This window comes from Lycium barbarum, unplaced genomic scaffold, assembly GCF_019175385.1.
Source record: "Lycium barbarum isolate Lr01 unplaced genomic scaffold, ASM1917538v2 unchr_scaffold_16, whole genome shotgun sequence".
Classification (NCBI taxonomy): domain Eukaryota; kingdom Viridiplantae; phylum Streptophyta; class Magnoliopsida; order Solanales; family Solanaceae; genus Lycium; species Lycium barbarum.
In genome coordinates, this window is record NW_026843470.1 from 56,780 (window position 1) to 82,890 (window position 26,111).

Sequence of the window (26,111 nt, forward strand, 5' to 3'; positions counted from 1 at the left end):
TAATCAATACCAAAATATTCCATAAAACATGCCACCAGCTGATCAGGTCTTAATGCGTAAATAACGCACCACCCTTTCCCCATACACCATATATATATATATATACAAATATATATATATATAACGTCTTCTGGTCACGGGTCAATATGCATATATGTATATGAATGCAACGCATAAATGTGAAGTAACATAATCATGATACACAACTCAGGACCCATGAACAGAAGGGACAAGCATAAGAGGGGTACAAGAACATCAAAGACTAAAGTACTCCTAGTGCTTCTAAGTGTAGAGTAATATAGAAGCTCGTTTACTCGTTGTTCGCTCATATCATAGGATCATGCCAAAAATAAAGAAAGGGAAAGCCTTAACATACCTGGAAGATAATTTCTCGACATCCCAACTTACTTCCGGTCTCGCAATCTACATATAAAAGCAGTGGCACTATTATTAGGCTTATTGTCATATACTTGTTTTAAGCCTTCAAATGAAATCCCTTTTAGAATCTGCCGAAATTCGGGCAGCATCTCCCTTGTTTATATCCCTAGCCCGAAATCGCATTACCAACAAAAGACCTGGTACAATAGCACCAACATCAACAACATCCTCATCAATACAAAAATATTCCATAAAACATACCACCAACTGCTCAGGTGGTAATGCGTAAATAACGCCTCGCCCTTTCCCTATACACCATATATATATGTATATGTATATATACTTTATATTCGCGTATATAACGTCTTCTGGTCACGGGTCAATATGCATATATGTAAATGACTGCAACGCATAAATGTGAACTAACATAATCCTGATACACAACTCAGGACCCATGAAAAGAAGGGACAATCACAAAAGGGTTACAGGAACATCAAAGACTAAAGTACTCCTAGTGCTTCTAAGAGTAGAGTAATATGGAAGCTCGTTTACTCGTTGTTCGCTCATATCATAGGATCATCCCAAAAAGAAAGAAAGGGAAAGCCTTTAACATACCTGAAAGATAATTTCTCGACTTCCCAACTTACTTCCGGTCTCGCAATCTACATATAAAAGCAGTCGTACTATTATTAGGCTTATTGTCATATACTTGTTTTATGCCTTCAAATGAAATCCCTTTTAGAATCTGCCGAAATTCGGGCAGTATCTCCCTTGTTTATATCCCTAGCCCGAAATCGCAATACCAACAAAACAACTGCTACAATAGCACCAACATCAACAACATCATCATCAATACAAAAATATTCCATAAAACATACCACCAGCTAATCAGGTGGTAATGCGTAAATAACGCATCACCCTTTCCCCATAAACCATATATATATATATATATATGTATATATACATAATATACGCGTATATAACGTCTTCTGGTCACGGGTCAATATGCATATATCTAAATGAATGCAACGCATAAATGTCAACTAACATAATCATGATACACAACTCAGGACCTATGAACATAAGGGACAATCATAAGAGGGGTACAGGAACATCAAAGACCAAAGTAGTCCTAGTGCTTCTAACAGTAGAGTAATATGAAACTCGTTTACTCGTTTTTCGCTCATATCATAGGATCATGCAAAAAAGAAAGAAAGGGAAAGCCTTAACATACCTGGAGGATAATTTCTCGACTTCCCAACTTACTTCCGGTCTCGCAATCTACATATAAAAGCAGTGGCACAATTATTAGGCTTATTGTCATATACTTGTTTTAAGCCTTCAAATGAAATCCCTTTTAGAATCTGCCGAAATTCGGGCAGCATCTCCCTTGTTTATATCCCTAGCCCGAAATCACAATGCCAACAAAACAACAACTGTAATAGCACCAACATCAGCAACATCATAATCAATACCAAAATATTCCATAAAACATGCCACCAGCTGATCAGGTCTTAATGCGTAAATAACGCCCCACCCTTTCCCCATACACCATATATATATATATATATATATATATATATATATGTATATATACATAATATACGCGTATATAACGTCTTCTGGTCACGGGTCAATATGCATATATGTAAATGAATGCAACGCATAAATGGGAAGTAACATAATCATGATACACAACTCAGGACCCATGAACAGAAGGGACAAGCATAAGAGGGGTACAAGAACATCAAAGACTAAAGTACTCCTAGTGCTTCTAAGTGTAGAGTAATATAGAAGCTCGTTTACTCGTTGTTCGCTCATATCATAGGATCATGCCAAAAATAAAGAAAGGGAAAGCCTTAACATACCTGGAAGATAATTTCTCGACATCCCAACTTACTTCCGGTCTCGCAATCTACATATAAAAGCAGTGGCACTATTATTAGGCTTATTGTCATATACTTGTTTTAAGCCTTCAAATGAAATCCCTTTTAGAATCTGCCGAAATTCGGGCAGCATCTCCCTTGTTTATATCCCTAGCCCGAAATCACAATACCAACAAAACAACAACTACAATTGCACCAACATCAACAACATCATCATCAATACCAAAATATTTCATGAAACATACCACCAGCTGATCAGGTGGTAATGCATAAATAAAGCCTCGCCCTTTCGCCATACCCCATATATATATATATATATGTGTGTGTATATATATATATATATATATATATATATATATATGTATATATAATATACACAATATACGCGTATATAACGCCTTCTGGTCACGGATCTATATGCATATATGAAAAAGAATGCAACGCATAAATGTGAACTAACATAATCATGATACACAACTCAGGACCCATGAACAGAAGGGACAATCATAAGAGGGGTACAGGAACATCAAAGACTAAAGTACTCCTAGTGCTTCTAAGAGTAGAGTAATATGGAAGATCGTTTACTCGTTGTTCGCTCATATCATAGGATCATCCCAAAAAGAAAGATAGGGAAAGCCTTAACATACCTGGAAGATAATTTCTCGACTTCCCAACTTACTTCCGGTCTCGCAATCTACATATAAAAGCAGTGGCACAATTATTAGGCTTATTGTCATATACTTGTTTTAAGCCTTCAAATGAAATCCCTTTTAGAATCTGCCGAAATTCGGGCTGCATCTCCCTTGTTTGTATCCCTAGCCCGAAATCGCAATACCAACAAAACAACTGGTACAATAGCACCAACATCAACAACATCATTATCAATACAAAAATATTCCATAAAACATACCACCAGCTGATCAGGTGGTAATGCGTAAATAACGCCTCACCCTTTCCCCATAAACCATATATATATATGTATATATACATAATATACGCGTATATAACGTCTTCTGGTCACGGGTCAATATGCATATATCTATATGAATGCAACGCATAAATGTCAACTAACATAATCATGATACACAACTCAGGACCCATGTGTTATATCCCGTGTTTTCACACGTTTGGAAAAACGTGGAAATATTGGATTTTTGGAGATATAATGTCAAATTTGATATTTTGTTGAACATAGGAGTTATGCATGAAAAAATAGAATCATGAAAGCGTGGGACAAGGCTAAGGGTAATTTTGGAATCTTGGAAATTAGTTTCGGGAATTATAAAATACGATCCACACCTTATTGGGCTTGCAAAATGTGAAACAAATTGAAGCCCAAAGAGACAAGGGTGGCTGGCCATAGTAGGCCTTGGCCCAAGCCCAAATTAATTATGTCATGTGCATGGCATGTGACAACTTTATATAAGAAGACAAAGTCTTCATGTGTATCCATTAGAAGCAAGCAAGAGCAAAAAAATAGAAGAGGAGAGAAAGTGAGGTTCTCGGGTTCAAAAATCTTGTCCCAAAAATTCAAATCTTGTTGATTTCCTACTAATTCAAGGTTTCTTTGCATCTTTGTATAGTTGGTTTGGAGTGGGGAGCTCTAGAATCTCCAAGTTGAACACAAGTCCAAGTGAAGAAAACTTGAAGAAAAGGTAAGAATTTCTACCTTTTATTGGTGTTATGAAGTTTTGATTGTGTTGTAGTTTATGGAAATGTGTTGATTGTATGAAGAAATAGAAGTTTGCAAAGTGGGTGTGTGTGTGAGTGTGTGGCCGTGGGTATATACTACATATATAGCCTCTATGTGTTGAATTTATGTTATAATCTAGTCATGATTGTAATGAAATGCATATGGGAATTGAAAGTTGGATGAATTTAGTTGATGTTGCAAAATGAGCATATGGCCGTGTGGTGTAATGGTCTTGGAATAAATAGGAATCAAGTTGTGTAATGTGTTGGAGTGTTGGTATTGTGATGTTTGTAATGTGAATTAAGCTAGAATGATATAAGTTTGTGTTGAATTGGAATGTGAACACTTATGTCGTTTTAGTATGATTTTCCGACATTAAGGAAATGAAGTGTTTGGTTGTGAATTATGATGTTCATTGATGAATTTGGAAGTTGGAAACTTGTTATGAAATTATATGCCAAAGATTTGATGTTTTGCATAAGTTATGCTTTTGGCGGAAAAGTGTATATCATGTATATCAAGTGTATATCCTAAGGGAAATGGTATGAGATGTCTTTAGATTTATATGGTGATGATCATGATGGTTGTTGAATACGAAATTATTGATCTTAGTTGAAAGTTGGGTTGAATTGAAGATTATGTCAACTTGTGAGAAAAATGACTAGTTGAAGGATATTTGTGTTTTTAATGTTCATTGTTGATATTGTTGTTGTCGTTTGGGTTGTTGTTGATGATTTATAGCCGAGTTGAATTCTCGGGGTGTCTTATGTATAGGGGAAGTGCTGCCGAAATTTCGGTAGCCAAATATGCTTTAAGTTGAAATAATGGCATTAATAATTCACAATTGGTAAACTTGACCAATTGCAGTTTTTCGACGAAACGGGAAGTGAGATTGGAAAGGCTTAAGGAGCGTGAAAGGTATGTAAAGCAAACCCAATTCTTCCCTTGGCATGCCCTTAGTGTATTAGGGTCGGATCCGGGCCTCGAAGGACCTCTTGGCCCTCGGAATCCGCAAGACAAAATTTCAGTTTTTCCTTCAGTAGAATTGAACCTCTTTGATACGTTTTTTCTGAAATTATGCAAACTTGCTCTAAATTATTCAGAAAGTCATAGAATGTCTGTATAACCTCTTTAGGTGACACTATATGCTTAGAGGGCACAATTTGAGCCCGCCGCCTTATTTGTCCCGAGGCGGGCCCACTATTTACGGTTTTGCCCCTAATATGCTAAAGCTTCCTTTTTAAGCGATTTTTGAAAGAAATGTTTTAATTACCCTACTAATCGCTTAACGAATATTATTTTAAATATTCTATTAAACCTTATACATTATTTTGACACCCGGAATGACTTCGGGAAAGTTAGACTTTTGTAATTTATTATGATATATGGAATACATTTATTATGATTCCGTCCGACTCCATTTGATTTGTTTGTCTTTGCTACGCCTCATCGAGTCTTTGAAAATACTTATGATATTTTTAAATTGCATTAGTCTCTCACTACTCCATTCGTGGATGTCCCAATGTTTCCCACAATGAGCCCGGGCCAGGATATGTTGTCAAGCGTAATTCTCTGCATTGTTCGCCGCGTCCCGATGTGAGGGGGCAGGTATACGCGTACATGGGTCTGTGGAGTATGATGTGCCATGTCCGCCTATTCTGATCTGATCTGTTATGGCCATTTTGGTATGACATTATATGATACGGGGCCACACCCCTTTTTCTGATTTCTCTGTATAGTGGCACCAGCGTCGGGAGGGTGGCCACATTCTGTCTGCCGAGTCCCGTGGCAGGGACCGGATATGATATGATATGACATATGTTTCTGTACGCATTCTGTCTGTTTTGGAAATATGCATTTGACACTCTGGAGTCTGTACTCATTTTCTATAACCATTATGATTTGACTTCTGTGATTCCGCTTTGCATATTCAGTACATATTTCGTACTGACCCCCTTTCTTCGGGGGCTGGGTTTTCATGCCGCGCAGGTACAGACGACATGTTTGCTGATCCACACGTTTAGGATCCCATTTCTGCTATTTTGGGGTGCTCTCTTCTACAGAGCCCATCTTTTGGTACAGTCTGTTACTGCTATCGGGATATGTACTTTGTTCAGGGTATGACGGGGCCCTGTCCCGTCTTATGATTATGATATGTTCTGTAGAGGTCTGTGGATACATCTGTGTGGGTTCTGTACATATGTTTGGGATGTTTTGTTTTATGATAGCCTTATCGGCTTCTGTGTGCCAAGTCTGCTCTTCGGCTAAATTCTATAGCATCCACTAATGTTATTATTATATTATTATTCTGATAATATGCTAATTTGGGTATCGGGTACGTATAGGTGCCCAGCTAGGGCACTGGTCGCGGCCCACGGGGTTGGGTCGTGACAAAAGTGGTATCAGAGCAGTTCGTCCTTGGAATGTCCACAGACTGTGTCTAGTAGAGTCTTGTTTATCGGTGTGTTGTGCACCACGCCTATAAACAGGAGGCTACAGGGCATTTAGGATACTACCCTTCTTTCTGTCTTAGATCGTGCGATAGAGCTGTGTTATCAGGATGACCCCTCCGTAACGAGTGGCTATGTTTGCAGATATGCCTCCAAAAAAGGCAACAGCGGCCCAAAAGGCCAAGTCAGCAGCCTTGGGAGAGACTAGCCGGGTCCAGAGGATTACCAGGGCCCAGGCACATATTGCTCCGGGGACTTTGCCCCAGACAGAGGGTTCGTCTACACCACCACTCGTGGAGGAGATTGGGGCGGTCGCAGCCGCAGATCGGGGGGCGGCTCCACCGCCAGCTCCCGCAGTTCCAGTACCTGAGCCTCCAGCTCCACGGACAGGCACTGAGGATCAGTCTATGAGGGAGGCAGTCCAGTTGCTGACGAGACTGGTGGCAGGGCAGGTTCAGGGGCATGGACTGGGAGGTGACCGGACAGTCAGGCGTGATAGTTCGAGAGCCCGTGAGTTTTTGACTTGTAACCCTCCAGAGTTCTTCGGGACAAAGCCCGAGGAGGATCCTGAGGAGTTTATCAGGAAGATGCGACGCACTCTAGATTTGATTAATGCTTCCGAGACAGAGTCAGTCGCGTTAGCTTCGTACCGGTTATATGATGTGGCGGCGAACTGGTACGAGTCATGGGGGCTATCCAGGGGGGACGGCGCTCCTCCAGCAGTTTGGGGCGATTTTTCTCAGGCATTTCTTGGACATTTTGTGCCCCCAGTGTTGCGACGAGCCAGATCTGATAGATTCTTATTATTGAGGCAGAAGGGCCGCAGTATCCGGGACTATAGTTTGGAGTTTGATTCCTTGGCCCGATATGCACCTACTGTGGTGGCTACTATGGCGGACCGGATGCACAGATATATTATGGGGCTGGATCGGTATTTTGTTGATAGCTGCTTAGTATTGGCTGCTCAGCCCGGTATGGACATATCCCGTATCCAGGCCCATGCCCAGGGCATGGAGGATCGGGGCAGAGGAGGACACCAGTCTGACAGGGGCCAGGATCGGAGACAGCCCAAGAGGGCCAGGTCATCTGGAGATTTTCGGGGCAGACAGCCCCAACAGCCGCAGCAGCCTAGCAAATTCTCATCTCAGCCGGCGCAGAGCGCGCCTCCCCAGCCTACAAGTCGCAGGTTCGAGAGCCCAGGGTATTCAGGAGCGGGCCAGAGCTCTAGGGTTTCAGGTTCACGGACAGATAGGGGTTCTGGTTAGATGAGGCCACCCAGGGTTCAGTGTTCTTTTTGCGGCAGATACCATACGGGAGAGTGCTACAGAGCCACCGGTGCGTGCTTTTCTTGTGGCCGTCAGGGCCATTCTGTGAGAGATTGCCCGTATAAGGGTAGTTCGGGTGGTGCAGCGCAGCCTACCGGATCAGCCGCTGGGTCTTCATCTTCGTCAGTGGCTATGCGCCCTACGGGGCAGGGTATTTCGGCACCAGCGGGTCGCGGCAGAGGCCATGGTGGAGCTTCTGGTATTAGCGGTCCTTCGAACCGCATTTATGCTTTGGCCAGCCGCCAGGATCAGGAGGCATCTCCTAATGTCGTCACAGGTACCTTATTGGTCTTCTCTCGGTCTGTGTATGCATTAATTGATCCAGGTTCGACTTTATCATATATTTCACCCCTTGTTGCCGGTAAAATTGGTATTATGTCTGAACCTATAGAGCCATTTGAGGTAGCCACACCGATAGGGGATTTTGTTGTAGCGAAACAGGTTTATAAAGACTGTTCTGTGATCGTTTGTGACCGTGACACTAAGGCAGATCTGGTAGAGTTAGATATGACTGAATTTGATGTTATTATGGGTATGGATTGGCTAGCTTCCTGTTACGCTAGTGGTGACTGCCAGAATAAGGTAGTTCGCTTCCAGTTTCCCGGGGAGCCAGTTATAAATTGGGCTGGTAATACAGCATCGCCGAAAGGTAAGTTTATTTCATACCTTAAGGCAAAGAAAATGATCAGAAAGGGTTATATCTATCATCTGGTTCGGGTGCAAGACTTGGACGCCGAGACGCCGACACTTCAGTCAGTCCCCGTGATTAATGAATTTCCAGATGTTTTTCCCGACGAGCTTCCAGGTCTTCCTCCAGTGCGGGAGATAGACTTCTCTATTGACTTACTCCCACACACTCAGCCTATCTCTATTCCTCCGTATAGAATGGCGCCTGCAGAGTTAAAGGAGTTGAAGGAGCAGCTGAAAGATTTGTTGGATAAGGGCTTCATCAGACCCAGTACTTCGCCTTGGGGAGCCCCGGTATTATTTGTGCGTAAGAAAGACGGGTCGCTGCGTATGTGTATTGATTATCGGCAGCTGAATAAGGTAACTATAAAGAATAAATACCCCCTCCCCAGGATTGATGATTTGTTTGATCGGCTGCAGGGCGCTAAGTGTTTTTCGAAGATAGATCTTCGATCCGGTTACCACCAGGTGCGAGTACGAGAGGCCGATATCCCTAAGACAGCTTTTCGGACCCGATATGGGCACTACGAGTTCAGGGTTATGTCTTTTGGGCTGACAAATGCTCCCGCAGTATTCATGGATTTGATGAACCGGGTATTCAGGCCATTCTTGGATATGTTTGTAATTGTATTCATTGATGATATACTGGTTTATTCTCGGTCTGAGGCGGAGCACGCAGATCATCTGAGATCGGTATTAGGGGTACTCCGGCATCAGAAGTCATATGCGAAATTTTCTAAGTGCGAATTCTGGCTGTCTTCAGTGGCCTTCTTGGGGCATATTATTGCAGCTGATGGTGTCCGGGTGGACACACAGAAGATTGAGGCCGTGAAGAATTGGCCCAGACCTACGACGCCCACAGAGGTACGCAATTTCCTGGGGTTAGCAGGTTATTACAGGAGGTTTGTGGAGAAGTTTGCTTCGATTTCAGCGCCTTTGACAAGGCTGACTCAGAAGGGAGCTAAGTTCCAGTGGTCTGACGCTAGTGAACGGAGCTTCCAGTTGCTGAAGGAGAAGCTGACTACAGCCCCAGTTCTGACTCTTCCAGAGGGACCGGACGGGTATGTTATTTATTGTGACGCTTCTGGCATGGGGTTAGGCTGTGTATTAATGCAGCACGGCAGAGTTATAGCGTATGCTTCCCGGCAGCTCAAAAAGCATGAGAAGAATTATCCTACCCACGATCTGGAGCTCGCAGCGGTGATTCATGCTCTGAAGATATGGAGACACTATTTATATGGCGTTCATGTGGATATCTATTCTGATCATAAGAGTCTCCAGTATATTTTCAGGCAGAGAGAACTTAATTTGCGACAGCGGAGGTGGCTGGAGCTTCTGAAAGATTATGACGTGGATATTCTGTATCATCCGGGTAAGGCTAATGTTGTTGCCGATGCGCTCAGTCGGAAGTCTATGGGCAGTTTGGCCGATTTACAGCCAGACATGAGAGAGATAGCCCGTGATATTCAGCAGTTGGCTAGTCTCGGGGTTCGTCTGGCCGATTCTGGAGATACACGGATTTCTGTTCGAGGGGTTTCTGAGTCATCTATCAGGGACGATATTAAGCGGCATCAGTTTGAGGATCCTGTCTTAGCTCGGTACAGGGACATAGCCTATGATAAGGAGAGGACTCCGTTCGAGTTTTCACCGGACGACACTATGTTATACAGAGGCAGGTGGTGTGTACCTGATATTGCAGGCCTTCGGCAGCAGGTTATGAGCGAGGCACATTATGCTCGCTATTCGGTCCATCCTGGGTCTACGAAGATGTACTATGATCTTCGATGCTTATACTGGTGGGACGGTATGAAGCGGGATATTGCAGAGTTCGTCGCCCAGTGTCCTAATTGTCAGCAGGTCAAGATTGAGCATCAGAAGCCGGGTGGACTGTTGCAGGAGATGGAAATCCCGACTTGGAAGTGGGAGGTTATTAATATGGACTTCATTACAGGATTGCCTCGCACTCGACGGAAGTATGATTCCATCTGGGTCGTCGTTGATAGGCTGACGAAATCAGCCCATTTTCTTCCCGTCAGGACTACCTATTCCGCCGAGGATTATGCTAGGCTCTATATTAAGGAGATTGTGAAGCTGCACGGAGTTCCTATATCTATTATTTCTGACAGAGGCGCCCAGTTTACGGCGCATTTCTGGAGATCTTTTCAGGAGGGACTAGGGACTCAGGTGAGTCTGAGCACCGCATTTCATCCTCAGAGCGACGGGCAGGCCGAGCGCACTATACAGACGCTGGGGGATATGTTGCGGGCCTGCGTTATTGATTTCAGAGGCAGCTGGGATGATCACTTGCCATTGATTGAGTTTGCATATAATAACAGTTACCATTCCAGCATCCAGATGGCTCCGTACAAGGCTCTATATGGCAGGAAATGCAGATCGCCGATTGGCTGGTTTGATATTGGCGAGTCAGAATTGATTGGCCCAGATATGGTCCAGCAGGCCGTGGACAAGGTAAAACTTATTCGAGAGCGACTGTTGGCAGCCCAGAGTCGACAGAAGTCATACGCGGATAAACGGCGTCGACCGTTGGAGTTTCAGGTAGGCGATTGGGTATTTCTGAAGGTATCGCCTATGAAAGGCGTGATGCGGTTCGGCAGAAAGGGTAAGCTCAGTCCGCGTTATATTGGGCCTTATCAGATTGTTCGGAAGGTTGGAAATGTCGCCTATGAGTTAGAATTGCCACCTGATTTGGAAGCGGTACATCCGGTATTCCATGTCTCTATGCTTCGCAGATGCATTGGTGACCCTTCCAGAGTATTCCCTGCTGATGATATTCAGGTGACGGAGCAGTTATCGTACGAGGAGCAGCCCGTATCTATTTTGGATCGCCAGGTCAGGAGGCTCCGAAATAAAGATGTGGCCTCCGTTAAGGTACTGTGGCGGAATGATAACCGGGAGGAGATGACCTGGGAGTCGGAAGAAGAAATGAAGAAGAAATATCCTCATCTGTTCCCTATAGCCACAGGTAACCTCAAATCCATGCTTAATTTCATTTCAATATCAATCATATGTCATATATGTGGTGTATAAACATAAACTCCCCCAAAGTGTTTTTTTTCAACCCTATAAGACTAATTTTACATTCGAGGACGAATGTTCTAAAGGAGGGGAGGATGTTATATCCCGTGTTTTCACACGTTTGGAAAAACGTGGAAATATTGGATTTTTGGAGATATAATGTCAAATTTGATATTTTGTTGAACATAGGAGTTATGCATGAAAGAATAGAATCATGAAAGCGTGGGACAAGGCTAAGGGTAATTTTGGAATCTTGGAAATTAGTTTCGGGAATTATAAAATACGATCCACACCTTATTGGGCTTGCAAAATGTGAAACAAATTGAAGCCCAAAGAGACAAGGGTGGCCGGCCATAGTAGGCGTTGGCCCAAGCCCAAATTAATTATGTCATGTGCATGGCATGTGACAACTTTATATAAGAAGACAAAGTCTTCATGTGTATCCATTAGAAGCAAGCAAGATCAAAAAAATAGAAGAGGAGAGAAAGTGAGGTTCTCGGGTTTGAGGGGCAAAAATAGCCCTAAAAAATCTTGTCCCAAAAATTCAAATCTTGTTGATTTCCTACTAATTCAAGGTTTCTTTGCATCTTGGTATAGTTGGTTTGGAGTGGGGAGCTCTAGAATCTCCAAGTTGAACACAAGTCCAAGTGAAGAAAACTTGAAGAAAAGGTAAGAATTTCTACCTTTTATTGGTGTTATGAAGTTTTGATTGTGTTGTAGTTTATGGAAATGTGTTGATTGTATGAAGAAATAGAAGTTTGCAAAGTGGGTGTGTGTGTGAGTGTGTGGCCGTGGGTATATACTACATATATAACCTCTATGTGTTGAATTTATGTTATAATCTAGTCATGATTGTAATGAAATGCATATGGGAATTGAAAGTTGGATGAATTTAGTTGATGTTGCAAAATGAGCATATGGCCGTGTGGTGTAATGGTCTTGGAATAAATAGGAATCAAGTTGTGTAATGTGTTGGAGTGTTGGTATTGTGATGTTTGTAATGTGAATTAAGCTAGAATGATATAAGTTTGTGTTGAATTGGAATGTGAACACTTATGTCGTTTTAGTATGATTTTCCGACATTAAGGAAATGAAGTGTTTGGTTGTGAATTATGATGTTCATTGATGAATTTGGAAGTTGGAAACTTGTTATGAAATTATATGCCAAAGATTTGATGTTTTGCATAAGTTATGCTTTTGGCGGAAAAGTGTATATCATGTATATCAAGTGTATATCCTAAGGGAAATGGTATGAGATGTCTTTAGATTTATATGGTGATGATCATGATGGTTGTTGAATACGAAATTATTGATCTTAGTTGAAAGTTGGGTTGAATTGAAGATTATGTCAACTTGTGAGAAAAATGACTAGTTGAAGGATATTTGTGTTTTTAATGTTCATTGTTGATATTGTTGTTGTCGTTTGGGTTGTTGTTGATGATTTATAGCCGAGTTGAATTCTCGGGGTGTCTTATGTATAGGGGAAGTGCTGCCGAAATTTCGGTAGCCAAATATGCTTTAAGTTGAAATAATGGCATTAATAATTCACAATTGGTAAACTTGACCAATTGCAGTTTTTCGACGAAACGGGAAGTGAGATTGGAAAGGCTTAAGGAGCGTGAAAGGTATGTAAAGCAAACCCAATTCTTCCCTTGGCATGCCCTTAGTGTATTAGGGTCGGATCCGGGCCTCGAAGGACCTCTTGGCCCTCGGAATCCGCAAGACAAAATTTCAGTTTTTCCTTCAGTAGAATTGAACCTCTTTGATACGCTTTTTCTGAAATTATGCAAACTTGCTCTAAATTATTCAGAAAGTCATAGAATGTCTGTATAACCTCTTTAGGTGACACTATATGCTTAGAGGGCACAATTTGAGCCCGCCGCCTTATTTGTCCCGAGGCGGGCCCACTATTTACGGTTTTGCCCCTAATATGCTAAAGCTTCCTTTTTAAGCGATTTTTGAAAGAAATGTTTTAATTACCCTACTAATCGCTTAACGAATATTATTTTAAATATTCTATTAAACCTTATACATTATTTTGACACCCGGAATGACTTCGGGAAAGTTAGACTTTTGTAATTTATTATGATATCTGGAATACATTTATTATGATTCCGTCCGACTCCATTTGATTTGTTTGTCTTTGCTACGCCTCATCGAGTCTTTGAAAATACTTATGATATTTTTAAATTGCATTAGTCTCTCACTACTCCATTCGTGGATGTCCCAATGTTTCCCACACTGAGCCCGGGCCAGGATATGTTGTCAAGCGTAATTCTCTGCATTGTTCGCCGCGTCCCGATGTGAGGGGGCAGGTATACGCGTACATGGGTCTGTGGAGTATGATGTGCCATGTCCGCCTATTCTGATCTGATCTGTTATGGCCATTTTGATATGACATTATATGATACGGGGCCACGCCCCTTTTTCTGATTTCTCTGTATAGTGGCACCAGCGTCGGGAGGGTGGCCACATTCTGTCTGCCGAGTCCTGTGGCAGGGACCGGATATGATATGATATGATATGACATATGTTTCTGTACGCATTCTGTCTGTTTTGGAAATATGCATTTGACACTCTGGATTCTGTACTCATTTTCTATAACCATTATGATTTGACTTCTGTGATTCCGCTTTGCATATTCAGTACATATTTCGTACTGACCCCCTTTCTTCGGGGGCTGCGTTTTCATGCCGCGCAGGTACAGACGACAGGTTTGCTGATCCACACGTTTAGGATCCCATTTCTGCTATTTTGGGGCGCTCTCTTCTACAGAGCCCATCTTTTGGTACAGTCTGTTACTGCTATCGGGATATGTACTTTGTTCAGGGTATGACGGGGCCCTGTCCCGTCTTATGATTATGATATGTTCTGTAGAGGTCTGTGGATACATCTGTGTGGGTTCTGTACATATGTTTGGGATGTTTTGTTTTATGATAGCCTTATCGGCTTCTGTGTGCCAAGTCTGCTCTTCGGCTAAATTCTGTAGCATCCACTAATGTTATTATTATATTATTATTCTGAAAATATGCTAATTTGGGTATCGGGTACGTATAGGTGCCCAGCTAGGGCACTGGTCGCGGCCCACGGGGTTGGGTCGTGACAAAAGTGGTATCAGAGCAGTTCGTCCTTGGAATGTCCACAGACTGTGTCTAGTAGAGTCTTTTTTATCGGTATGTTGTGCACCACGCCTATAAACAGGAGGCTACAGGGCATTTAGGATACTACCCTTCTTTCTGTCTTAGATCGTGCGATAGAGCTGTGTTATCAGGATGACCCCTCCTTAACGAGTGGCTATGTTTGCAGATATGCCTCCAAAAAAGGCAACAGCGGCCCAAAAGGCCAAGTCAGCAGCCTTGGGAGAGACTAGCCGGGTCCAGAGGATTACCAGGGCCCAGGCACATATTGCTCCGGGGACTTTGCCCCAGACAGAGGGTTCGTCTACACCACCACTCATGGAGGAGATTGGGGCGGCCGCAGCCGCAGATCGGGGGGCGGCTCCACCGCCAGCTCCCGCAGTTCCAGTACCTGAGCCTCCAGCTCCACGGACAGGCACTGAGGATCAGTCTATGAGGGAGGCAGTCCAGTTGCTGACGAGACTGGTGGCAGGGCAGGTTCAGGGGCATGGACTGGGAGGTGACCGGACAGTCAGGCGTGATAGTTCGAGAGCCCGTGAGTTTTTGACTTGTAACCCTCCAGAGTTCTTCGGGACAAAGCCCGAGGAGGATCCTGAGGAGTTTATCAGGAAGATGCGACGCATTCTAGATTTGATTAATACTTCCGAGACAGAGTCAGTCGCATTAGCTTCGTACCGGTTATATGATGTGGCGGCGAACTGGTACGAGTCATGGGGGCTATCCAGGGGGGACGGCTCTCCTCCAGCAGTTTGGGGCGATTTTTCTCAGGCATTTCTTGGACATTTTGTGCCCCCAGTGTTGCGACGAGCCAGATCTGATAGATTCTTATTATTGAGGCAGAAGGGCCGCAGTATCCGGGACTATAGTTTGGAGTTTGATTCCTTGGCCCGATATGCACCTACTGTGGTGGCTACTATGGCGGACCGGATGCACAGATATATTATGGGGCTGGATCGGTATTTTGTTGATAGCTGCTTAGTATTGGCTGCTCAGCCCGGTATGGACATTGCCCGTATCCAGGCCCATGCCCAGGGCATGGAGGATCGGGGCAGAGGAGGACACCAGTCTGATAGGGGCCAGGATCGGAGACAGCCCAAGAGGGCCAGGTCATCTGGAGATTTTCGGGGCAGACAGCCCCAACAGCCGCAGCAGCCTAGCAGATTCTCATCTCAGCCGGCGCAGAGCGCGCCTCCCCAGCCTACAAGTCGCAGGTTCGAGAGCCCAGGGTATTCAGGAGCGGGCCAGAGCTTTAGGGTTTCAGGTTCACGGACAGATAGGGGTTCTGGTCAGATGAGGCCACCCAGGGTTCAGTGTTCTTTTTGCGGCAGATACCATACGGGAGAGTGCTACAGAGCCACCGGTGCGTGCTTTTCTTGTGGCCGTCAGGGCCATTCTGTGAGAGATTGCCCGTATAAGGGTAGTTCGGGTGGTGCAGCGCAGCCTACCGGATCAGCCGCTGGGTCTTCATCTTCGTTAGTGGCTATGCGCCCTACGGGGCAGGGTATTTCGGCACCAGCGGGTCACGGCAGAGGCCATGGTGGAGCTTCTGGTATTAGCGGTCCTTCGAACCGCATTTATGCTTTGGCCAGCCGCCAGGATCAGGAGGCATCTCCTAATGTCGTCACAGGTACCTTATTGGTCTTCTCTCGGTCTGTGTATGCATTAATTGATCCAGGTTCGACTTTATCATATATTTCACCCCTTGTTGCCGGTAAAATTGGTATTATGTCTGAACCTATAGAGCCATTTGAGGTAGCCACACCGATAGGGGATTTTGTTGTAGCGAAACAGGTTTATAAAGACTGTTCTGTGATTGTTTGTGACCGTGACACTAAGGCAGATCTGGTAGAGTTAGATATGACTGAATTTGATGTTATTATGGGTATGGATTGGCTAGCTTCCTGTTACGCTAGTGGTGACTGCCAGAATAAGGTAGTTCGCTTCCAGTTTCCCGGGGAGCCAGTTATAAATTGGGCTGGTAATACAGCATCGCCGAAAGGTAAGTTTATTTCATACCTTAAGGCAAAGAAAATGATCAGAAAGGGTTATATCTATCATCTGGTTCGGGTGCAAGACTTGGACGCCGAGACGCCGACACTTCAGTCAGTCCCCGTGATTAATGAATTTCCAGATGTTTTTCCCGACGAGCTTCCAGGTCTTCCTCCAGTGCGGGAGATAGACTTCTCTATTGACTTACTCCCACACACTCAGCCTATCTCTATTCCTCCGTATAGAATGGCGCCTGCAGAGTTAAAGGAGTTGAAGGAGCAGCTGAAAGATTTGTTGGATAAGGGCTTCATCAGACCCAGTACTTCGCCTTGGGGAGCCCCGGTATTATTTGTGCGTAAGAAAGACGGGTCGCTGCGTATGTGTATTGATTATCGGCAGCTGAATAAGGTAACTATAAAGAATAAATACCCCCTCCCCAGGATTGATGATTTGTTTGATCAGCTGCAGGGCGCTAAGTGTTTTTCGAAGATAGATCTTCGATCCGGTTACCACCAGGTGCGAGTACGAGAGGCCGATATCCCTAAGACAGCTTTTCGGACCCGATATGGGCACTACGAGTTCAGGGTTATGTCTTTTGGGCTGACAAATGCTCCCGCAGTATTCATGGATTTGATGAACCGGGTATTCAGGCCATTCTTGGATATGTTTGTAATTGTATTCATTGATGATATACTGGTTTATTCTCGGTCTGAGGCGGAGCACGCAGATCATCTGAGATCGGTATTAGGGGTACTCCGGCATCAGAAGTCATATGCGAAATTTTCTAAGTGCGAATTCTGGCTGTCTTCAGTGGCCTTCTTGGGGCATATTATTGCAGCTGATGGTGTCCGGGTGGACACACAGAAGATTGAGGCCGTGAAGAATTGGCCCAGACCTACGACGCCCACAGAGGTACGCAATTTCCTGGGGTTAGCAGGTTATTACAGGAGGTTTGTGGAGAAGTTTGCTTCGATTTCAGCGCCTTTGACAAGGCTGACTCAGAAGGGATCTAAGTTCCAGTGGTCTGACGCTAGTGAACGGAGCTTCCAGTTGCTGAAGGAGAAGCTGACTACAGCCCCAGTTCTGACTCTTCCAGAGGGACCGGACGGGTATGTTATTTATTGTGACGCTTCTGGCATGGGGTTAGGCTGTGTATTGATGCAGCACGGCAGAGTTATAGCGTATGCTTCCCGGCAGCTCAAAAAGCATGAGAAGAATTATCCTACCCACGATCTGGAGCTCGCAGCGGTGATTCATGCTCTGAAGATATGGAGACACTATTTATATGGCGTTCATGTGGATATCTATACTGATCATAAGAGTCTCCAGTATATTTTCAGGCAGAGAGAACTTAATTTGCGACAGCGGAGGTGGCTGGAGCTTCTGAAAGATTATGACGTGGATATTCTGTATCATCCGGGTAAGGCTAATGTTGTTGCCGATGCGCTCAGTCGGAAGTCTATGGGCAGTTTGGCCGATTTACAGCCAGACAGGAGAGAGATAGCCCGTGATATTCAGCAGTTGGCTAGTCTCGGGGTTCGTCTGGCCGATTCTGGAGATACACGGATTTCTGTTCGAGGGGTTTCTGAGTCATCTATCAGGGACGATATTAAGCGGCATCAGTTTGAGGATCCTGTCTTAGCTCGGTACAGGGACATAGCCTATGATAAGGAGAGGACTCCGTTCGAGTTTTCACCGGACGACACTATGTTATACAGAGGCAGGTGGTGTGTACCTGATATTGCAGGCCTTCGGCAGCTGGTTATGAGCGAGGCACATTATGCTCGCTATTCGGTCCATCCTGGGTCTACGAAGATGTACCATAATCTTCGATGCTTATACTGGTGGGACGGTATGAAGCGGGATATTGCAGAGTTCGTCGCCCAGTGTCCTAATTGTCAGCAGGTCAAGATTGAGCATCAGAAGCCGGGTGGACTGTTGCAGGAGATGGAAATCCCGACTTGGAAGTGGGAGGTTATTAATATGGACTTCATTACAGGATTGCCTCGCACTCGACGGAAGTATGATTCCATCTGGGTCGTCGTTGATAGGCTGACGAAATCAGCCCATTTTCTTCCCGTCAGGACTACCTATTCCGCCGAGGATTATGCCAGGCTCTATATTAAGGAGATTGTGAAGCTGCACGGAGTTCCTAAATCTATTATTTCTGACAGAGGCGCCCAGTTTACGGCGCATTTCTGGAGATCTTTTCAGGAGGGACTAGGGACTCAGGTGAGTCTGAGCACCGCATTTCATCCTCAGAGCGACGGGCAGGCCGAGCGCACTATACAGACGCTGGGGGATATGTTGCGGTCCTGCGTTATTGATTTCAGAGGCAGCTGGGATGATCACTTGCCATTGATTGAGTTTGCATATAATAACAGTTACCATTCCAGCATCCAGATGGCTCCGTACAAGGCTCTATATGGCAGGAAATGCAGATCGCCGATTGGCTGGTTTGATATTGGCGAGTCAGAATTGATTGGCCCAGATATGGTCCAGCAGGCCGTGGACAAGGTAAAACTTATTCGAGAGCGACTGTTGGCAGCCCAGAGTCGACAGAAGTCATACGCGGATAAACGGCGTCGACCGTTGGAGTTTCAGGTAGGCGATTGGGTATTTCTGAAGGTATCGCCTATGAAAGGCGTGATGCGGTTCGGCAGAAAGGGTAAGCTCAGTCCGCGTTATATTGGGCCTTATCAGATTGTTCGGAAGGTTGGAAATGTCGCCTATGAGTTAGAATTGCCACCTGATTTGGAAGCGGTACATCCGGTATTCCATGTCTCTATGCTTCGCAGATGCATTGGTGACCTTTCCAGAGTATTCCCTGCTGATGATATTCAGGTGACGGAGCAGTTATCGTACGAGGAGTAGCCCGTATCTATTTTGGATCGCCAGGTCAGGAGGCTCCGAAATAAAGATGTGGCCTCCGTTAAGGTACTGTGGCGGAATGATAACCGGGAGGAGATGACCTGGGAGTCGGAAGAAGAAATGAAGAAGAAATATCCTCATCTGTTCCCTATAGCCACAGGTAACCTCAAATCCCTGCTTAATTTCATTTCAATATCAATCATATGTCATATATGTGGTGTATAAACATAAACTCCCCCAAAGTGTTTTTTTTCAACCCTATAAGACTAATTTTACATTCGAGGACGAATGTTCTAAAGGGGGGGAGGATGTTATATCCCGTGTTTTCACACGTTTGGAAAAACGTGGAAATATTGGATTTTTGGAGATATAATGTCAAATTTGATATTTTGTTGAACATAGGAGTTATGCATGAAAGAATAGAATCATGAAAGCGTGGGACAAGGCTAAGGGTAATTTTGGAATCTTTGAAATTAGTTTCGGGAATTACAAAATACGATCCACACCTTATTGGGCTTGCAAAATGTGAAACAAATTGAAGCCCAAAGAGACAAGGGTGGCCGGCCATAGTAGGCCTTGGCCCAAGCCCAAATTAATTATGTCATGTGCATGGCATGTGACAACTTTATATAAGAAGACAAAGTCTTCATGTGTATCCATTAGAAGCAAGCAAGAGCAAAAAAATAGAAGAGGAGAGAAAGTGAGGTTCTCGGGTTTGAGGGGCAAAAATAGCCCTCAAAAATCTTGTCCCAAAAATTCAAATCTTGTTGATTTCCTACTAATTCAAGGTTTCTTTGCATCTTGGTATAGTTGGTTTGGAGTGGGGAGCTCTAGAATCTCCAAGTTGAACACAAGTCCAAGTGAAGAAAACTTGAAGAAAAGGTAAGAATTTCTACCTTTTATTGGTGTTATGAAGTTTTGATTGTGTTGTAGTTTATGGAAATGTGTTGATTGTATGAAGAAATAGAAGTTTGCAAAGTGGGTGTGTGTGTGAGTGTGTGGCCGTGGGTATATACTACATATATAGCCTCTATGTGTTGAATTTATGTTATAATCTAGTCATGATTGTAATGAAATGCATATGGGAATTGAAAGTTGGATGAATTTAGTTGATGTTGCAAAATGAGCATATGGCCGTGTGGTGTAATGGTCTTGGAATAAATAGGAATCAAGTTGTGTAATGTGTTGGAGTGTTGGTATTGTGATGTTTGTAATGTGAATTAAGCTAGAATGATATAAGTTTGTGTTGAATTGGAATGTGAACACTTATGTCGTTTTAGTATGATTTTCCGACATTAAGGAAATGAAGTGTTTGGTTGTGAATTATGATGTTCATTGATGAATTTGGAAGTTGGAAACTTGTTATGAAATTATATGCCAAAGATTTGATGTTTTGCATAAGTTATGCTTTTGGCGGAAAAGTGTATATCATGTATATCAAGTGTATATCCTAAGGGAAATGGTATGAGATGTCTTTAGATTTATATGGTGATGATCATGATGGTTGTTGAATACGAAATTATTGATCTTAGTTGAAAGTTGGGTTGAATTGAAGATTATGTCAACTTGTGAGAAAAATGACTAGTTGAAGGATATTTGTGTTTTTAATGTTCATTGTTGATATTGTTGTTGTCGTTTGGGTTGTTGTTGATGATTTATAGCCGAGTTGAATTCTCGGGGTGTCTTATGTGTAGGGGAAGTGCTGCCGAAATTTCGGTAGCCAAATATGCTTTAAGTTGAAATAATGGCATTAATAATTCACAATTGGTAAACTTGACCAATTGCAGTTTTTCGACGAAACGGGAAGTGAGATTGGAAAGGCTTAAGGAGCGTGAAAGGTATGTAAAGCAAACCCAATTCTTCCCTTGGCATGCCCTTAGTGTATTAGGGTCGGATCCGGGCCTCGAAGGACCTCTTGGCCCTCGGAATCCGCAAGACAAAATTTCAGTTTTTCCTTCAGTAGAATTGAACCTCTTTGATACGCTTTTTCTGAAATTATGCAAACTTGCTCTAAATTATTCAGAAAGTCATAGAATGTCTGTATAACCTCTTTAGGTGACACTATATGCTTAGAGGGCACAATTTGAGCCCGCCGCCTTATTTGTCCCGAGGCGGGCCCACTATTTACGGTTTTGCCCCTAATATGCTAAAGCTTCCTTTTTAAGCGATTTTTGAAAGAAATGTTTTAATTACCCTACTAATCTGTTACATCCGACATTTTTGTTCATTCGGAAAATTCAAGATAAATTGACTTGTGATGAATAAGGCCACAATTGGGCCTTACTTGGTATGAATGTGTAAGTTATGAATACCTTGGTGTGGAATTTCGAAAGGAGGCCAAGGGCAAAATTGGAATTTTGGAAATTTGCCCATGAATTATAATATGTGACCAACCATTTTGGGCTCCAAAAATTCATAGAATAAGGCCCAATATGGGAGGCCCAACCGGCCACAAAGGGGTCCAAACCCATAAAATATTTTTTTATTATGTATATAATATTATATAAGTAGGATAAGATTGTGAGAACCTTCAAGAAAAATCAAAAGAAATCAAGAACAAAAGAGAGGAGCATTTCGGGTTTGGAGAAAAAAAAAAGGGGAAAAGAAAGAAAAATTTTTTTGGAGCCAATCCTTTGGTTTAAAAAGTTCATCTCTTGAGAGATTATTGCTAAGCACAAGATTCTCTACAAGTTGATATAAAGATTGTGGCAAGAAAACAACTTCATCTTCCAAGTGTAGAACTTGAAGAAAGGTAAGGATTTCATGCTTTTGTTGTGTTAAAAATGATGTATGTATGTTGTAGTATGTGTGAATGAATGAAAAATATGGAAATTTGGTGTGTTGGAATTTGGGGTGTGTGGCCGAAATGCATATATGTATATGGCATGTCTATGGTGACTTGAAACTATGTTGAAATCTAGTTGTAGTGTGGTAGGAATTGTATTAGAAATGAAAGTTGAATGAATTAAGGAAAGTTGAGAATTTTGAGGTGTGGCCGTGTGGTGTGTGTTGGTGTTGGAAGGTGAATTGAATCTTGTTAGCATGTTAATTATGTTGGTATGGAAGATTGGTTATTAAGTTGTCGAAGGAAATTATTGAACTTTGTTATGACTTGTGTATAAGTGAAAATGAAAGTGTTAAGAGGCAAATTATGCTAATGACAATGAACTTGGAATATAAAAATGTGTTGATGAGTTTGCATGTTGAAAGTTAGGAAGGGATTGGAAAAGTAGTGAGTTGATGGAAAGTTGAATGTTTGTGAATTTTATGAATATCTTGTGAATATTATGTGAACATGTTATGGATGCCTCCGATGTATGTCGTAATGATTTTGATGGATAATGGCTATGAAAATAATAAGTTTTGGTTGGAAATGTAAGTTTGAAACGAAAGATAATTCGTCGTGTCGAAAGGTGGCTAATAATGCCATAGGGTATGATTTAGTGTTTATTGATGTTTGTTGTTGTTTGGATGTCTCCTCTGGGTTGTTGTGTTGCTAAATTGAGCCGAGCTAAGTCTCGGGGATGTCGTATATACAGAGGAAATGCTGCCGAAATTTCGGTAGGCAATTATGTGTAAAGTTAGAATATTGAAAGAGTGGAACTAACCAAATGGTAAACTTGACCATTTCCAGATTTTGGGCGAAATTTGGATTGACGCCAAGAGAGCATAAGGCGCCATCGAGGTATGTGAAGCACTTCTCTACGTTCCTAGGCATGTTCTGGATGTGGTAGGCTCGGTCGCGAGCCTTAAGTACGACTCCGTTCCCCGGAATTCGAGACCGAAAACCGCTCCAATTCCTTCAATTCAATTGAAATTATTTTATTGCAAATTGCCTTTAAAGTGAGATTTTGTACAAAACCTCCCCCAAACGGAGTCGGAACACTTCCAAACGATTATGGATGACCTCATAAGGTCTATTAGCGATAATCTACGTATGTAGCCTCGAGTTGGTCCGAGGCGGGCCCACAAGGCCCGATATCTCCGGTAAACTTTTAAATACTTCCATTTTGGGTCCGATTTTCTCTAAAAACTTCTGAACTATTATTTTGTGTATATTATGGCTATTTTGGTGTAATTTATACAACATGATTTCTGAATATCTGAGAATCCCATTCTGATAATAATCTGTCGTGCCTTCCCAATTAGGATATAGGCGCGTACTATGCATACTATCTGGATATTCTGATTTTGGCTCGCCGTTTGGCACCCTTCAATTTGATCGAGTCTGTATGTTGAGTCTGTAGGTAGGTGGTTTCTCATTTATCGATTCGTGTCTGTCTCAATGCATTCTTTCACTGCGACCCGGGCCAGGTTCTGTTATCGTGCATATTTCTCTGCATTGTTCACCGCGTCCCTCGGCGTACGGGCCGGGATCTGTATGTCTGTATGATATTATGATCTGTGTATGGGGATGGCGGCCAGGATGGCATATGATCTGATCTGATTCTGTCTGTCCACCGCGTCCCGTACTAAGAGGGCCGGGTTCTGTTACCGCGCCCCCAGACAGGGCCGGGATCTGTATGAATATATGCGTGTGCCATCTGTATTTATAAAACACACGCCTCTGTATGACTCTGTGCTACTCTGCATGCATAACTCTGTCCGATATACTTCTGTTTGTCCGTCTGTGTTACGACTGAGTCTGTATGTCCGTATGGATTCTGATTCTGTATGTCCGTATGGATTCTGATTCTGCTCGTCTGTCCGTATTATGATTCCGTCGGTCTGTCCGAACCACGACCCTGTTTATCTGTATAGAATACGATTCTGTATGTCCGTCTGAATCATGACTCTGTCCGTCAGTCTGATTTATAATTCTGTACGTTATATTTCTGTGACTCCGGTTCGGACTATGTTCATATCTGTTATGTATCTGCTTTACATACTCGGTACATTTTCCGTACTGACCCCCGTTCTTCGGGGGCTGCGCTACATGCCCGCAGGTACAGACGCGCCAGGTGACACGCCGCCAGCGTAGGTTCTGACTCTGCCATTCGAAGAGCTCCTTTGACTCGGAGCATATCTTTTGGTATATATTTTCTGTCTTCTGTGTACTCCGTATGTATGTATATTCTGGGTACGGCGGGGCCCTGTCCCGTCATATGATTCTTTATGTCTGTAGAGGCCTGTAGATGGATATGTGGGTTACGGGTTTCGTCTGTATGTTAGCCTTATCGGCTTATCTGTAAATGTCTGTATGTTCAGGTATATGTATATATATATATATGTAAGTTACGCGCGTGCCGTAATTGTATCGGCCTACTTTTGTAATTTCTGTTTTTTTTAAAAAAAAAAAAAAAAAAAAAAAATCCGTATGATTCGAAATTCGGTCGGGTAGGTACGTATGGGTACCCAGTTAGGGTACCAGTCGCGGCCCACGGGGTTGGGTCGTGACAAAAGTGGTATCAGAGCGGTTAGTCCTCGGTATGTCTACAGGCCGTGTCTAGTAGAGTCTTGTTTATCGATGTGTTGTGCACCACATCTATAAACAGGAAGCTACAGGGCATTTAGGATGTTACCCTTCTTTTAATTCTTAGATCGTGCGATAAAGCTGTATGATTAGGATGATTCTCCCTTACGAATTGCTGTATCTACAGCGGGGCTCCAAAGGAGCAGAAGTGTCGGTATTCGGGAAAATGTTTCTGACCCTCTCCTTGCAGGTGGTTGTAGGTTGGTGACGAATGAAGAGGACGACTTCCGACGATGAGGATGGGGGTGCCAAGAAGGCCCCCAGGTTGTCACCGGGGCCGAGTAGGCAGGGCCCCAGTTACTCGATCGAGACGGATCCTTCGGAGGATTCCCCGGAGGATAGCTACGATACGGATCCGTCGGAGGACCCATCTACGACTCCTCCAGAGTCCCCGAACCCTGGAGCAGAGGATCCCGTGGAGGATGGCTACGATACAGATATCTCGGAGGATTTGGCGATGACCCCTCCGGAGCTTCTTACCTCTGAGGAGGAGGATAGTCATGAGGCAGGCCCGTCGGAGCATTCTTCTGGGATGACGCAGGAGGAGATTTTCAAGTATGCACCAGCTCTTATTATTAGGGAGAACCTTGATAGCCCGGCCACCTCGGAGAGTGCTATGGATTTCTCCTGTTCTTGGCCTGGGTCACCAGTGGGCCAGAATTTGTTTGATCGTCCATACCCCTCCGATTCAGATGCGGGTGATAATGGAAACCGGGTAGGTAGGGAGCAGACAGGCGTGGATGATAGTGGGCATACCTCTCACGGCAGCTCCCCAGGTCAGACTCGATATTGATTATTTATAAGTGTATGAGTTTTTAGAACTTCCTATGTGTGTATGATATTTGTAAGACGTTGTTCTATGAAGACGACGGAAATTTAAAGGAATTAGAGACCTAGTGACCCAAGGCAAGGGCGACGGAGATGTCCCCACCGTCAGTGTGAGTCTAGAAATCCTGGATGAAAGTAAACAGGAAGGTGCCTCCGATGCTGTTTGAGTTGGGCACGTGTGGTAAGTGTCGACGACATTATAATTCTTATTTGAAGATATCAGCCCCGTGTGGCTGCGATACGACATGATATGATATGTATGTATGTGTATATGAGTTGGCCCTGTGAGGCATGATTGGTATTTCTGGTGTACAGGTTTTGGATAGTAAGAAATACAGAGGAAACTCTGCCCAAATAT

The 26,111-nt window shown here is 43.5% G+C and overlaps 1 long non-coding RNA gene across 1 annotated transcript; it reads left to right on the forward strand.

Annotated features, from left to right (window-relative positions):
- Nucleotides 1–22,753: 22,753 nt before the first annotated feature.
- Nucleotides 22,754–25,558, forward strand: LOC132625654 (uncharacterized). The gene is made up of 3 exons (XR_009576948.1): nucleotides 22,754–23,137; nucleotides 24,399–24,484; nucleotides 25,116–25,558. It is a non-coding gene; the product is annotated as an uncharacterized LOC132625654 (long non-coding RNA).
- The last annotated feature ends 553 nt before the right edge of the window (nucleotides 25,559–26,111 follow it).